The sequence below is a fragment of the Melospiza georgiana genome, chromosome Z (genome assembly GCF_028018845.1).
Source record: "Melospiza georgiana isolate bMelGeo1 chromosome Z, bMelGeo1.pri, whole genome shotgun sequence".
Taxonomy (NCBI): domain Eukaryota; kingdom Metazoa; phylum Chordata; class Aves; order Passeriformes; family Passerellidae; genus Melospiza; species Melospiza georgiana.
Window position 1 is genome coordinate 49,553,712 of NC_080465.1, and position 16,511 is coordinate 49,570,222.

At 39.5% G+C, this 16,511-nt stretch overlaps 1 protein-coding gene across 1 annotated transcript in view; it reads right to left on the reverse strand.

Annotated features, from left to right (window-relative positions):
* Window positions 1–378: 378 nt before the first annotated feature.
* The window catches only part of SNX18 (sorting nexin 18), a 98,286-nt gene continuing 82,153 nt past the window's right edge, over window positions 379–16,511 (reverse strand). Inside the window, exon 3 of the mRNA XM_058043442.1 lies at window positions 379–3,953. The gene's annotated coding sequence lies outside the window, so the exon portion shown is untranslated. The remainder of the gene's footprint in view (window positions 3,954–16,511) is intronic.

Sequence of the window (16,511 nt, forward strand, 5' to 3'; positions counted from 1 at the left end):
CTTGTCCAACTTTTACTACTTTGGGAAAAAATACACCAACCCTGTTACATGTGGGTAGCTGTAGAATAACTGGGAATAAATAGGAAAATTTATTTTGTCTAAACACTCTTTTCTGTATGCAAGACATGGATCTGTTTATTTCTTAGCTGTTGATAAAATAAAATAAAGCAAAAATGATGATGCCATTTGTTTGTACAGCCAATGCAGAGTCCACTGAGACTGACTGCTTTTCTTTAGCAAGTGCAGAGCAGCTGTAACTGGAAATGTGTTTGGATGCTGTGTGGGTAAATCATCCAGCTGGTTATACTGACAGCATATGCTTAAGAAATACAAAAGCAAGTATCCAGCAAGTATCTCAAAAAGGTGTTTTATTTTCTTGTTTACAGTTTCCATAGAGGAATGGACATTGTTGTTTTCCTGTTAGGAGATACTTATATTTACAAAGCATTTGACTGAGCTCAGCTTTTTGTCCCATGCTAGAATAGATGACACAAGTGACTAATGGCTTCTACACAAGCATGTGATATGGAAAGGGGGAGATGCCTGACTCAAAGTCTCTGCAAACTGCCTTTGAAGATTCCACAGACACAGGAAATGGCATGGCCTTTCTTGCTTTTAGGGCAAGCAAACAGGACGCCTATATTCTTTGAAAATAAAATGGATGCTGGAAATTTGGATAGTTACACAGCAAATCTGCTAGTAGGCTGTCTGATTGGAAGTGACTCCTCTGTGTCAATTTTCTCCTTCAAACCTGGCTCGGGGATCTCACACAGAGGTTTAATGGGAGCAAGCACTGTTAGCACCAGGGTGTTGCTCAGCCTGTGAAATCTCCTGGGTTGGCCATAGCCACTGATAAAAAGGAAGAATATCAAGTGAGCTCTTTCACTCTGAGGATAAAGAGCAACAAGGACCTGGAATCACCATACCTGCATATTGATGACATACACCAGCATTCACTAAACCTTCAACACCCCAGCTGGAGCCTGACAGTGCCTGGTTTCACTGGAAGGTGCTGAAATCAGAATGGCTTTTCTTTGGGCTTGCCTGGGATTTACACTCTGCTGACTAATGGAGGAGAGAATCTGGCAGTTCAGGGTCTGAAGTGATCCAGCTCTAGCCTACATCTTGCCACTACGTTTGCAAATCCCATATACTCTGGGAAAGTCTTGGTGAGGTTAGATAAGGATCATGATTGGGGCATTCATGTAATAATGGGGAAATCCAGATTTAAACCTTCTGTCTCTGACTGAGAAAATGTCCCCTTCACTCCCAGAAGAGAGTCCAAACCTGTGAGCCATACAGACTCTTTGCAAAAATACTGAAGGAGCAAGAGGACACTGAATCATGCAGGGTGCTCTCCAGACAACCAAGATTTCTCTAAGCCAGGTGAGTGTTCTTTTTCCATTACTATGTGCAAAAAGCAAGGGAAAATATGTTTTCTTGCAGATGATTCTCCAGGGCCTTCTGGGGAGGACGGCTGAGCTGGTTTAGTTGTTACCTGAGTCCCTGACTGGTGAGTGCTGGAGTCCATGGTGAATGGAGACTGGCCCTGTCCTGCAGCCCACAGCTGGAAACCAACTCCTTCATGACACAGGCTTGTTCCTTTGGTTTGACACAGGGAGCTCCAGATCTGTATCAGTAGCTACTATGAAAAGTTTTTTCCGATATCTAATGCTCCATGTCTAACACATTACCTTGATGGTTTTATTCGTAATTTTTTTTTTTTTTTGATGTAAAGCCACTCACTCCCAGCATGTTTTTGTCTAAGTATTCAGGTATTCTGCAAAAACATCATTGCATACATTTTCTTCTACAGACAACCACCTGTAATGATGTTAATACCAAGGATTTTTCTTTTCCAATTGTTTTATGACTTCTTTTGTTATTTTCAGTTCTCACATAAATGGTCCCACAGAAATCATGTCATTGCACTTTCCTGCAGCCCCAGGCAAAGCAAATTTTCAGACATTTTACTGCCACACAGCAGTTACCCAACAGACACATTTTCCCATTGCTTTTGCAACAATGCTTACTTGGTTTTCAAGTTTTGATGAGTTATATTCAATGATGTCTTCTTTGCCTTGACAGATTGTTTTCCAATTGCTGCTCTATCTTCTTCTGTTTTCTCTAACATCCAATAAATGGGCCCAGCTGACAGCAGATGTGATTTCACCATGGTAGAGTCTTTTTCACAGATGAGTACAACACAAAATCATGCTCATGAGTACAACTCAAATCAACTCATGCTGTTTTGGAACCACTTCGCAAGAGGTTATTTTGACTTGCTTTTAAAAATGCAGGAGTCTTCACAGAACACTGCCCAAACTTGCTGCTGAATGAACTTGCATTAAATGCTACTTTTTGAGAGTGGGAATAATATCATAAGGGTGCAGAATCCCTTGTGACATCTTGCCACGTTTCTCAGGTTTCAAAACCTGGTTCTGTACTTATCTGAAAGCAATACAAAGAGCTACATGTGTCTAAGCTACAAATAGGGTAGGGGCAATATTGGCACAAATTAAGGGCCCAATCAAGTGTAAATAAAAATGATTTTTATTGGAAGCTGATATAAAATTTAATCAGCTCAAATATTTCATTTGGCACAGTGATCTTTTGCATATAGGAAGGATGGTGTGAGGTGATGACTACACATTAGGAAAAGCTGGCATAACAGGTGTGTTTGTATAATGCTGTCATCTCTTCATTGAGTTTTCTGGATTTAATGGAATTTCCCAGTATCTTTTCTGTGCTTTCCTTATTATAGTGAAATGGCTAACTGAAGCCAGTGATCATCTGGTACTGAGTCCAGAATTTATCAATGCTTCTCCTTTCCTTGTTCTCATTAACAAGGTGGTAATTTCTTGAATATTAAATGGTGGGAGATGAGGAGCAGCAACAAGAATACCTTCCTGTGGTTGTGTGTTTTATAGGCCCTGGTTCTGCCCTTGCTCAGCTTCACCTTCAGCTCCTTCCCTCCAGTCTTACACAAAAATTCAGTGTTTCCTGTTGCTGATCCAGAGCTACATGTGTAGGCTCTGCAGGGGAATCTGGGCAGGCTGGATCTGGCCTGAGGCCAGTGGTGTGAGGTTCAACAAGGCCCAGTGCCAGGGATTGTCCCCCTGTGCTGGGCCCTGCTGAGGCCACACCTCCAGTGCTGTGTCCAGGGCTGGGCCCTCACTGCAGGAAAGGCCCTGAGGGGCTGGAGAGAGCCCAGAGAAGGGCAATGGAGCTGGGGCAGGCTCTGGGGCACAAGTGCTGTGAGGAGCAGCTGAGGGAGCTGGGGGTGTTTGTCCTGGAGAAAAGGAGGCTCAGGGGGGACCTCATCACTCTACAGCTGCCTGAAAGGAGGCTGTGGCCAGGTGGGAGTTGGCCTCAATCTGCCCAAGTAACAAGTATTAGGATGAGAGGACATGGCCACAGTCTGTGCCAGGGGAGTTTCAGGTTGAACTTCAGGAAAAATTTCATCATGGAAATGTTTGTTAAATGTGTGCTTGGGCTGTCCAGGAACATGGTGGAATCACTGTCCTTGGATGTCTTCAGCAAATGACTGGATGTGGCACTTAGTACCACTGTCTAGTTGCCAAGGTGTGATCAGTCAAAAGTGTGCTTGGAGATTTTTCCAGACTAAATAATTCTGTTATTTTGTGATGCTGTGATTCTGTGTCTTGACAAACCTGCCAAAATGTGCCTACATGCTGGCCAGATGCCTGCTGCCTCTTCAAATAGAGACATTGAGCTGGATCTGACTTTGACTCACCATGAGATACTAAATTTGGCTTCTTTCCACTTTTAGGCTGCTAATTTTCCAATGAATTTGCAATAACTTGTCATCTTTGAGAATGCTGCACCTCTCTCAAACTTGGCTCAAGGTTGATGTTACACTGAATTTGGAGATGGGAGGCAGACAGGCAGATGGCATGGTTGTACAGGGGTGGTTCCTGTGGAAAAACAAACTATAAAGGAAGAAATACAATTCAGATTTCAGTAATTTTATGATGTTTCTTATATTGAAAGACTGAAATGTAAAACAGCTACACTGACAGTACCTAGTAACATGGGTATTTGTTGATAATTGAAGAGCGAGGAATTGTGTTTTAAGACATGTTCTGTGACTGTCAAAGATAGATGTTATTAACACACTGCTAAAATTTTCCCTGCCCTTCTTCTTCCTGTGGTACTCTTAATTATTGGGTTATTTTTTTACTCCACTTCTGACTCCGTTTTTTCTTTTCTGTCCTTCATTTGCAAAAGGAGAGCGGACTTTGGAAAAACCTCCAACTGCATTCACACATAACCATATCTGAGAAAAAAAAAGGCCAAAATGAAGTTTTTTCCTCTTCCTGGAAATCAGTGACACTGAATAGGACCTCCACATAAATGCAGATGACAGTAGAAAACCTGATCAGTGTAACCTGGTCTGCAGCCCAGTTTTATGTCAAAGAGGATGATCTTAGGCTCTAGTAGCTTAAGGAAGAAGTATTATATCCATGCAGCATGATAGGAACAAAATGAAATAGATTTTTTGATGCTGATCTCCATGTTTGTAAAGGTAGGAAACCTAGACCAGTGTTATAGTGAGGAGAGATATTTGAGGAAATCAAATTTCTCCCTCTTGTGAGAATATTAATAAGTCACAAATAGTTTGCTTTATGAGAAAATGAACAAGATCTGTCTTGATGATGGCCTGTAGTAGGTTAACAAGTAACCAAAGTAACAAAAAAAGGCAGAGTGAATAGAAAACATTTCTGGTGCACAGCTTAAGCATTGTAAAAACATACATGGGAACATAATTTTACTGTTTATTTGGAAGTCTTCAAATTGAGCCTTCAAATTAAGCCTTTCTTAAATATGAAGACCCGAAGACATTCACAGGCTTGACCAGACTTAAAGTTTGAGAAATTATGAACTCAAGGACAGAGTAAAGTGTTGTTAAGATGAAGTGCTGTGCTGAAAGAATGAAGTAAAAATGAATGCCAGCAGCCAAGCAGAGATCTACTCACCTCATCTCCTTGAAGAAGGAGGAGATGAATGGCTGGCCTATCCTGATTCCTGAGTACACCCTCATGGGCACAGCACATGAATTCTCCCTTTCCTTGTCTCTACTTTCTCCCATTCCAACAGTCTCCAGTTTCTGGGTCCAGTGAGGGTAGGTACTGACTGCCTGAACACATGGACTTCTGCAGTGGTGGGATGATCATTCGAGTCTTGACTATTACACACTTTGCTCTCACAAACAGGCTGGTAGCAAATGTTCTCCTAAAATAACAGTTCTTTACCTCTTGGTAATGCTCTTTACCTTTTGAAATCAATCTATGGTGTAAGTATTCTGCCAGGCATTTTGGAGTCTAATCAAAGCCACCTTAAATTTTAATGTTGGCCCCAGTGCATTCAGTCTCTGTCCTAGCAGATGTTTTTCTCAAAGACTAGTCAAGTTTTGGTTTGGGAGGGAAGTTCAAGGCTTGGAAGGAAAGAGCAAATCTGGAAGGGTTGCCCTGTACTTCCTTAGGCTTTTGTTAACTGATACTCTTTTTTGGAAGAGTCAAGGAACCATCTGGCTGCAGCTGCGTGCCTGTGCAAAGCCCAGCAAAGACAGTCTTCACCGTGCTGTGCTCCCTGAGCACAACAGCTCTCCTACTGACCAATGCAGAGATGACCTTTGGGTCATTCCCCATGTTTAAACGGAAAAGTCACTATTCCTTTTCAAAAGGAAATGACATTAGCATGAAAATGAACCTATCTACCTCGATGAGCAAGGCAGGAAGTGTCTACGGTACTGAAGAAAAATATTCTACATGTCTTGTCCTGCATTTTCCCACTATGTATACTGCTCATATTGGAAAAATGAAGAAAATGTGGTTTTCACTCTGTTTTTAAATTCCTAAAAGGTATTTTTATTGTATAACACCTAGCTATTGTTTAATGTCCTCAATCAAGTAAGGAAAGTAGTCAGAACACATATTTTTATCAGTGGAAATTACCAAAGTAATTGATAAAGAGGCCAGAATCTCTGGGGGTATAGGAAAGTAACCTTTCCTTAATGAACTTTTGTAGACTGTTAAACTGTGTAAGGTTTTTGGTTGAGCTTGTGGGTTTTTGGCTTTGTTTTTTCTTGGACAAAAATGTTGTGAAACACCCTGATGCCAAGTTTTTGTATTGCTGTATTTCTAATCATAGAATGGCTTAGGCTGGAAGGGGCCTTAAAGTTTCCTAATTCCACTGCCTCTGCCATGGACTGGGACACCTTTCACTGGACCCAGTTGCTCAGAGCCCCACATGGTGGGTACTGTATGCCTGTCCTGATCTTAATCAGGAAATAAATGTTTGTGTTAAATTAAATGATGGAAAATACAAATAAAACCAAGATGATTTATTTTTAGAAAGCTCATTTTCTTGTCTTTTGACACTACTGTTTTGAATTACAGTAGCTAAATTGCTAGGATGAAAACAATGAAAGTTATTACAATACAAAAAAATAACAGGTTTAATACCATTAATTGCAACTCAAGAAGTAAATGACATGAGCCTTTCCCATTATAAAAATATGCAGTACCTTATAAGCATGATATATCAGCAAAATAAATAAGATCAGGTTTCAGAAAATTCATTAAACATTTAAATCTCAACAACAAAAGATTATTTTGAGCAAGAACAGATTTGTTGTGGGCTTTCTGCCTCAGAGCGGAGTTTAAATTAGATTCAATTATTCAGTAGTTTTATGCTTTTTAAGGCCATTAGATGGTAATACCATCCCAAAAGAAACTGTTTGCCAATCAATTAGAAAGACTCCTAATGGGTTGTTTGGGTTACATTAGTAAAGGCAAGAACTATATATTTGAGGTACATATTCAAAACAGGGTATGTATTTAGGGAATTAGACCAGGTGTAAGGACTTTAATTTTACTAATAACTTGAATATATTTTGAGTGTGACTTTTAGCTTTCAAATGTTAAAGGCAGACTAGTGTTCCCCTCTTAACTTCACAATAAATAGAGAATGACACATACTTGTGGTTGGCTTTGCCTGCGATCTCTCTATCATGAAACAAAACCCTTTTATTGCCCAGAATTTACCACTGGTAAATTTTGCTCAATTTTGCAGGAAAATATAAACTTTTATTTCATTTCTGCTTACTTCAGTTGAAGTTGATATACTCATGACTTCCTAAACAAAAGGCATATTTGTATTCCTGTATTGATTAGAAGAGCATTCAAGGATTGAAGAGAATTCAAGATTTCAAGCTTAGCAGCAGGCAGGAACATTAAGACAAGCAATTAAAATTTTATCTATGTGCTCCTCATATTTCAGTTCAATTATTTCCACAATTTTTATGCCATGTACAAAATGTGCAGATCTGTGGTTTATCCATGATCACTTGCTCTGAATAGGAGGAAGCAGATAATAAGAGGTAGCTAAATATGCCTGTCAAGATTTTAGAAATCTGGCTTTGCATTGTAATTCACACTGATTTAGTCAGTGTTTTTAGCTGAAGTTCATTCATATGGAGACCATTTGCATACATCTTCAGTGCCTAAATATTAAGAGCATCAGAAAACAATGGCTAAATAAACACCTACACCTTATCTTTTGTTTGTTCCCAAAAATTTTTATTGACTTTGAATGATGATCAAGTCAATGCTGACTTGACACAAATGTTTACATATTAATGTTTTTAAAACAATTTTTTGATGCTTATTTTGACTAAATATATGCAATTCAGTCATATTACAGTCTCAGAAAAGGAGGAGAGCATGGAAAGTGAATTGCTGCTAATAGGAGAACATAGGAGTGGGAGATCTGAAAGTGGCGTGAAAGGAAAGGTCCCTGCAAGGACTTAGCAGCAGTCTGGGGTGCCAAGGCAGAGGCACAGGCTCTAGTAATGTTTTGCAACTCGTGTTCTCACTTCCCCTCATGCCAATCACCCCAGTGGGCAGCAGGCAGACAGCCAGTGCCTGCTGTGGCATCCACCCCCTCCTTTCCCACTGCAGTGGGAATAACCCACCTGTAACAAGGGCATGAGGTCCCACACCTGCTCATGGCGGTCGATCCCTCTCTGTGCCTTGCTCATCCTGCTCAGATCACACAGCTAACTCTGCCTTTCTCCTGCTTGCTCTATGCCACAGAGCCCTTGCCTACAATTGTTGAATTGGTCCCTTTAGCTGAATTTAACTGTCTTGATCTTCTGTAAATCCAGCTAAGGCTAATTCCACACACATCAATGTGTGATGGGGTAATGCTGTAGTCTGATAGGCTGCTCATTGTCCAGAATTTTCAATACTGAGAGAATTCTTGAATACATGATTAATGTCTCCTCAAGAGCATTAAAAGTGCAATAATTGTAGGAACTGGAGGCAGATACCCACACATCTGAATCTGTCCTAGTGGCAGTTCTTGGCAGTTCCCCTTCCTTGCAGTGAATCTATTCACAGGATACAACCATGCAACAGGCTCGACATTTTCTTTTTCATGTGTTTGTAGAAAGCACTATTTTATTTTGTGTACTGACAACAAAACCATTTTGTTTGACTATCGTAAAGCCTTTCAAGGCAAAACAAAACAAAAAAAAAAAGTGGTGGTACTAATGGGCATAAAACTTGTGTGACCCTGCTTGCAATGTGTCTAAGATGGAGAATTACTAAGATTCAGGTTTTCTTAGTAACTCCATTATGTCAAAATTTCCTGGTTGCAATAGTCATGGGTTTCTCTTTCACTGAAACATGACAAGTTGAGCAATTGGCCTCTTGCTGGGCTGTCTGGAAAGATGACACTACAAACTACACTAAATCCACTATTGCAGATCCCTTCTGTCCTCCACTCCTGCAGTGCTTGGTTTTCCCTTTGTTCCATGGGCACCTATGCTTTCCAATTTTATTTTTCACTGGTCTGATGAAGAAACAAAAAATGAAAGGCAAATACAGGGGGAAAATATAGTGGGAAAAGTAATTGTCCCAGTGCTTAAATAACAAGGCAGCTTCAAACTGCACAAAGAGTAACGTAGTTCTTATCTATTATTATTTTGAAGTTATTTATTTCTATAGGAGTCTTGCTGACTTAGAGGGATGATACACTGATTAAATATAACCATCTGCATGATATTCACTTTTTCTGAAACTTGTGCTCTTTTGCTTTATTCTGACATTACAAGTTGATAACACGACAGTTTGCAGAACTGTAGCTGCAACTGTATCTGAAGACCAAAACTAAGAAAAAAAGCAGCCAGTTTTTATGAGTGGTAATTTCATATGTGGTTTGTTCATAAAAATGCCAACAATAAAACTTCTATTGACTTCTTTGGACTGAGCTCCTATTGCTGGTATTTGTTCTTTTTTCTCATCCAGAAAAAATTACTTTTAAATTTCATTCCAAAAGCACAAGGACTTGTCAGTGCTTTTTTTTTTCCAAAGACAAGTTCCATTTTCCTGTGTTAGCTGTCCAGAAGGATGTGTACTGGGGCTACCCAGTCCTGCTGGTGCAGTTATCACTTCCACTGAAAGGTACTCATGGAACAAGGTCTCATATCATCTGTGTCAGCCTCAGAAAGAAGATGGAAAAGTTTGATTTAACCCAAGGTCAAGTCAAGAGTCTTGCAGACAGCGAGGCACTGCTACTATGGGTTTTACCCTACTGTGCTATGCATGCTCTGGGGCAGATTTAGGGGCCATACCTAAAATCTTGTAGATACCAGCTACTGTAATAATGAAATCCAAAGATCTCAATTAGTGAATCATTGAAATAAGAGTTCCCTTTGTTGATTACATTTATGCTTGTATATCAATGAAAACAGATTTTAAATGGCACAGAGGCCAATCCTCTTAGAATTTTGAGCTCACGGCTTGTTAACCCCACTTACATTTCTAAACATGATGGCCGCAACTGGAAGTTGCCATATCTAGGAGGTTTTGGGAGGCTGCTTGTTTTGTGAGACCTAAACCACGCTGAGGGTGATCCTAGTGATCTAACACCATTGAGTGTCACTGCTTAGGCAAATCCCACAGTACTGTTCAATTCCTTAGCACTGAGCTACTTAACTGTATTCCTGAGCTTCAGTGCAGTGCTAACCCCCCGTACACAGTGGTGCAGCTTGTGGCAGCACCATGTTACATCACTTTTTTGGGCAATGTTTCAGTTCCTGGACCTTATGTTGAAAGAAGTGCATAGTCCCCAGAATATTAAGCCTCTTTCAAAGAGAGACTCTTCCCCTGAGCACTAGAAGGCTCCACTGGAGGAGATGAGAGCACAGGTACAGCAGTCCCCTGTGCCTCGCAGCTGTATATTCCACTGCTCTGGCACTGTCGTGTGGAAAAATAGCCCCACCTTCTGTGGGACTGCAAAGTCCCCAGAAAGATTTCCACATATAAAGTCAATCTGGGGCACAATTCATCATCAAAAAGTGTAAAGACTCTTGAAACCAGCAAAATGCAGTGACAAAATGCTTAAACTGATAGTGGATGGTAAGAGAATATAGACTCCCAGTGACTTCACTGTCATATATAGCTTCCATTAATGAGTTGTGTTAGCCAATCTTTAAAAAGTATATGTGTTCATATGTATGGTTTGGCTTCCTGATTCTCTTGGCACTGAATTATTCTGCAGAACACGAAGGGAATGGCTTTTGTACTGGTTATGTTTATGAAACAAGCTGTTAGTAGGCAGATCTTCTCTACAGGATGTTGCATGTGAGGGGAGTGGGAGAGAAATGAGTGATCAGAGTGATTTTCATGACCTCAGCATTGAGGAAGACAAGAAGTGGCTTACACCCTGTTCTTGAAAAGTATGACATCTGGGGGAAACTGAATCCTGTGAAACGACTTGTTTTTATGGAAAAAAGAAAAAACAGCTGACTGAAAAAAAACAGGAATTTAAGATTATGACCGCAGACATTCAGCATCTGACACAAAGTGCTGAGTAAGTTTGAAAAGATTTCTTCTCCAGCAAACAGGAACTGTTAACTAATCTACTGGCTTAGCTCTGATATATTTTTAAAAGAAATGTCAAAATTCTTGGGGTTTATTTCCTGAAAGAAAGGTCTGATCCTACAATTATCACCCATCCCAACCTGTTGAGGTTGCCTACCCTATATTCAATTTCTCAGCAAGGTGCACTTTAACATGGCAAACCGAGTACTAAAAACTAGGTTCTTTTAGAGTAATTTTGCTCAGCTGGAAGAGAATAGACAGCATGGCTCCAGGAAGAAACAAGGAAAGGTTTATGTTTTAGTTGCACACCACTGAACTGAATGACTGAGTACATCTCTACTATGATCTAAAAGTCCTGCTCAAACAAATGAGAACCCACATTTAAAAGTGAAGAGCTGAAGACAGTCCTTCACTTACTAGGGAATTCAGATTATTTCACCTCAGTGGAAGGAACTTGATTTATACACATTCAGCTTCTGATTTCACACTAGCTACTCTATCCTTAATTGGGATTTAATTTTAAAAGACTTTTAAATATTCTAAAATTTAAATTTTAAATATTCACAACTAGTATTGCAGACGATCACATCATTTTAGTGTGATTGGTGGCCTAGGAGAGGTAGTTGTACAACCTGATTCAATGTTATAAAGTTATTTAATGAAAATGGATGAATTATTAATAATGAGCAGTTAAGTTGATCAACATGGAAATTTCTCTGCATAGAAGTAATAAATTTTTTTAAATTATTGCTATTGTTAGTTATTGTTATTATTCATCCTGCCTTCATGTTTAAAAAGGCTCAGAATTTGGCCCTACATACATTAGACATTTCAAAAAGTGTGAAAGAAAAAATCTTTTAGACTGACTGCCTAAATTGATTTTTCTTCCTTCTTCCTTTTGTTACGATATTTTAAGGTGGTGTGAACAAAAAAACCTCCGTGACTCCCAATGTGAAAGAAAGAAGTGAGAGAACACAGAAGTTCCTCATGCGGACTTTAGGTCATGAGAGTTTGTGCTGGTTTATGCATTAACAGTTAAAACATGAGGAAGGCATCAATTTCCGTGTGCAGTTGCGTATATTGAGCAATGTTTAACAAAAGCACAGTGCACACTTTTCTGCTTCTCTGCAGAGAAGTGTGGTAGTATTGAATTAACTGATAAATCTGTTCCTTGTTGCCTTTTATAAAACTAGGACTGCTTTTGGAAAAAACTAGGTGTTTAAAAGTTCTATCTGAAATGGCACAAGTTGATTTTATTTTATTCTTTCGTCTGCAGATGTTACCAGTCTTTTCCACTGCATGGAAAAATACAGCTCATTTAGAGGAAATTTAAGCCTGCTGACAATTCGCTTGGCTTTCTGTTGCTGCTTGTGAACCTCACAGTAATAGTCTACGGATCATAAATTAAAAATGGTAAACTAGGAGAGAGCATTGTAAAATGCTTTTAAATTACTTCTGTCATTTCATCGGTAGGATATAATGTCTGAGTTACTTAAAATGAGGAAAAGAGTGCTCACTGTGACATACTAATCGCCAGTAAAGCTATGGTGTTAATCCAGGAAGACTGAAATATTCACACTGAATGATACTGAGAGTTATGTATCTGCCTTGACATTTCAGAAAATAACCACCAATGGTGATTATTCCTCCAAGACTCCACTGTAAACCATATGCTGGATCACTACACTTAAAAGTCAGGTCATGATCTGCATGTCTGAAATAAAAGTTATTTCAGCTGTTGCTGGTAGTCCACAATCTTGCTCGTGTTTCATTACATCTGTGCTCTTCTGGGACTATTTTCATTACACCAAATAATCCAATTAGTCCATTACCTGCACTTAACCTTTATCAAGACAAAGTGACATATTGCCTTACGAGCATTACACAAATGGACAAAGCAGAAGGTGCCACTTGAACATTAGTATTCCTCAGAAATTAGGTTAGCTCTAAAATTCACAAGGCCTTTCTTAGTGTTTCCTTCTGAGTAAACAGATTCATTTATAGAAAAATGTGTTGTATGTGACAGAGACATAGTATGTTTTAAAATTTCTCACTTGGATACAAGTTTTAACACATTTGGAGGTGTAGTTCCCACAGACAGTTTAAAAAATAGTGCTGTTTCTTCCATGTTATCACCCATTTTTCAAGATGTCCTGTGCACATTGAATCCATATATGATTTACAAACCCATGAAGACTGGGATAATTCCAGTACCTTTTAGAAGGTAGATGTGTAACAAGTGCCACACTGCACACTGGTTCAAAGGTCCATCTATTCCATTATCCTGTGTCCACCAGTGGCCAATATTGGATACCTACCCAAAATGTAAATCAAGAGATTTACAAGCTTTCTCTAGCTTTCTCTACTGCTATTTTGTTTGATTGTTTCCTAAACATATGTGAATTTTTTTTTGCATAAGTAAGTTTCTGTGGTGCATGACTAAATAACTAGCACTACGTTGGGATATTTAAAAAGAGAAGAGTGTTAGTCTGCATCTCTTCATGATATTCATGAGCTTATCTATGTCTTTAGTATCTCTTCTGATTTGCCACTTTCCAGTCCCAGCCTACATGGTCCTTCTGTATTTTCAGTCATCTGAGTCCAGTCAGGATCTTATTTGTAGGATAGCACTGTTTGTCTAAATGCATATTGAATGCATTTAGAGGGTGTGCCACCCTCAAAGCAGGTAATCCTGGTCATGGCTAGAAAATGAAGACACATCACAAACATCTAAATTCAAGTGCTTTATCCCTTGGGGAATGCCTGTAAAAGAAAATGTGTTTGCTGATAGAGATGCATTACTGGCTAATCCAAATTATCTAACTTGCTCTGCAAAACAATCCCTCTGCTCCCCAAATGAAGTATCTGTAAAGAATGCTTTGCTTAATTGCTGAGCTCATATTAAAATTAGCAGAAAACATGCTTTGCTGTCATTTTTCAGCTGAGCTTGAGTACTAAACTGAGTTCCAGTGACACAACTGTTCAGCACAAGGCCACTGCCAGCAATAACCAGTATTGATAGCTGATAATTATGAATGATACATATGAATGATAGCTGAAATATTTATTCACAATGACCTCGTATTAAGAATGATAGCTGAAATATTTATTCATGAACACAATTGCAGGCTACACATGATTGCTCTCTGCCCATGCATTTCCAGTGGCATGGAAATTACTTGTTTCCTGCTTGGTGTTATTTCTGCTTCAGCTGCTTGGCTCTTGCTGACACTCCTACAGCCAGGCTGCCAGGGGCACAAAGGCCAACTCCAGACCTCGGAGACAGATGTGCTCTGTCAGTCCCATCAATGACCAAGGTGGAAGGCAGAGCCACTCTCTTATGCTGTGGCTCATGGGGCTGTCATTTACTCTGCTCCTTCTAAAAGACAAATAAGCTCTTGAGTGGAAGTGAATTATCTAATTGAATTATCTAGTGTCCCTGACGGAAAAGACCTTAAGAGCCCAGACCATGCAAAGAAGATATAATCTGAAAGCAAATCTGGTTCACATAGCACATCAACCTGTGCATCTTTCTGAATTTTGCCCTATTTATGACCCAATGCATGCAGTATCTGCTGGTTTTGATGTCTAAGATAAAGATTTATCTCTATTTTTGGGATTGAGGGGATAGTACACGAAGCCCTTCTATTGGAATAAGAAAGGGCTGTAGCTGTCACCTAAGTTATTGGCAGCTCTCAAGCATTTCCCTTGGGATTCCCACCCAGAACTCAGTTAACACCTGTTTGTGAGGCTATGCTAATCTCCTTGGCATTGGGAAGAAGCAATCTCAGGGATGCAGTGAGCCTGGGAATGTTGTGAGACTGGAGATGTGGTGAGGCTGGGGATGTGGTGTGTGTCCAGTGCCACATCCTACACAATGCAACAGAGTCTGGCTATGTCCTGGCTGCAATCCAGTCCCCTGAGCAGCCCTAACCCTGCTTTTTGCTTTTGAGATCCCCTCCAGGTTCTCCTCTTCAGTAATGTCTTCAGCGATCACTTTCCATCTTGCGCCTCTGATTCTGTGTCTCTTACTGACATGAGAAATTCTGTAAGGTCAAGGCGGTAGGATGAATCCTTAGCAAAGTTTGTGGCCCTGTCCTACAGAGCAAGGATCAGAGGCTGCCCCTACGGCTGAGGGCTGACTTCAAGGTTGCCTGTGTGCTATCCCACTCAGGAGCTAGGAAGATCTAGCTGGTCCTGTAGGATGTGAAAGTAGACAATGAGTATTCCTGTCTTACTGCAAGGACACTGAGTCAGGGAACTGTCAGGACACATCATTTCATTTGATTGTATCACTGTTCCTGACAATTTCCTCCAGATATTTACCATCCGTAATGCTAAAAAAACCCACCACATTTCCACATTTATCATGCATATTTGTTTGTTCCAGCTTCCTGACACGGGGACTTTTGCTGTCTGAATTTGCTTAGGTAATAAGATTATACACACTTCCCGCATAGCCTTTTTTTGGTTAATATTTTGTTAATATTACTTGTTGTGCATTCATCCTTCATTTCCACCAATAACAAAAATGAATTTAGTAACCCTTATAAAATAATGTAAATAAAATTTCTAATTTTTATGTGTTGTGAAACATTTGAATTACTCAAATTGAAAGAAGAATAGCACAATACAAAAAATGTGTTAGACAACAGCCAAATAGGGGAAGGAGGATTCTCCTGGGTATGTAATTGGACAATGCAAAGTAGGCTAGCAGAAGGTCTCAAGTGAAAAGGAGAAATCTTAACCTAAAAAGTTAAACATTCTTACTAGCTGGTGACTCAAAAGGTCTCTATAATCCGATAGTTAACTTAATTTTTCAATTTTTCTTTATTTTACCTAGAAAGGTAGAAAAAGGGGGAAAAAGCTGTTTTCCCATTTAAAAAAAATTGAAATTGTGTGTTTTGAATGACTTTTGTTTATAAGAAGTTAAATGCTATATATTAGAAAATACTGTTGCATACAGGAACCAGCAAAGAGTGGATGTATTGCAATACTTTACATGGCCTGTTTTCCTTGGGAAAAAATTGGCACTACACTATAGAAAAATTTTTCACACTCTACTTCTGAGGCAAACAGTAAGCCTATATAGAAGCTCTTGTACAATCTGTGGGATATAGTGTCGCTTTCTAATTTTTTGCAGGGCCAGTGAAGTGGGGCAGCAGGAATGGAACATTGAAATTCTGAAATACAGAATCAAATCACAGAAAAGAGAACAATTTATCCTAAATTTAGGTAGACCTTTTTCATGTGGTTGTGATTTAACTTACTGTATAGAGTACAAGACAGCTTGGTAAAATCGTTACTAATGTTGTGATTTGCTTTATGTGCACTCTGCATTCCTTCTTTTATTTCAGTCTGTTCTATCTGAAGTTTTCATATTTATGGTGAGGAAGCAGGTAAATATGGAAAATAAGTGCAAGATTATGTAGAAAGGCAGAGTAAAAATGCATTGATGTGGAGAAAGTAATGCATACACTCTATTTATTGTCTACTTGTAGAAGTCACTGTAAGTTTGACTTTGTCTGACAGCTCCTTTCTCTAACTCCAGGCGGGTACAGCTTTGACTGGGGCAGGGACAAAAGTGGAAACAAAGTA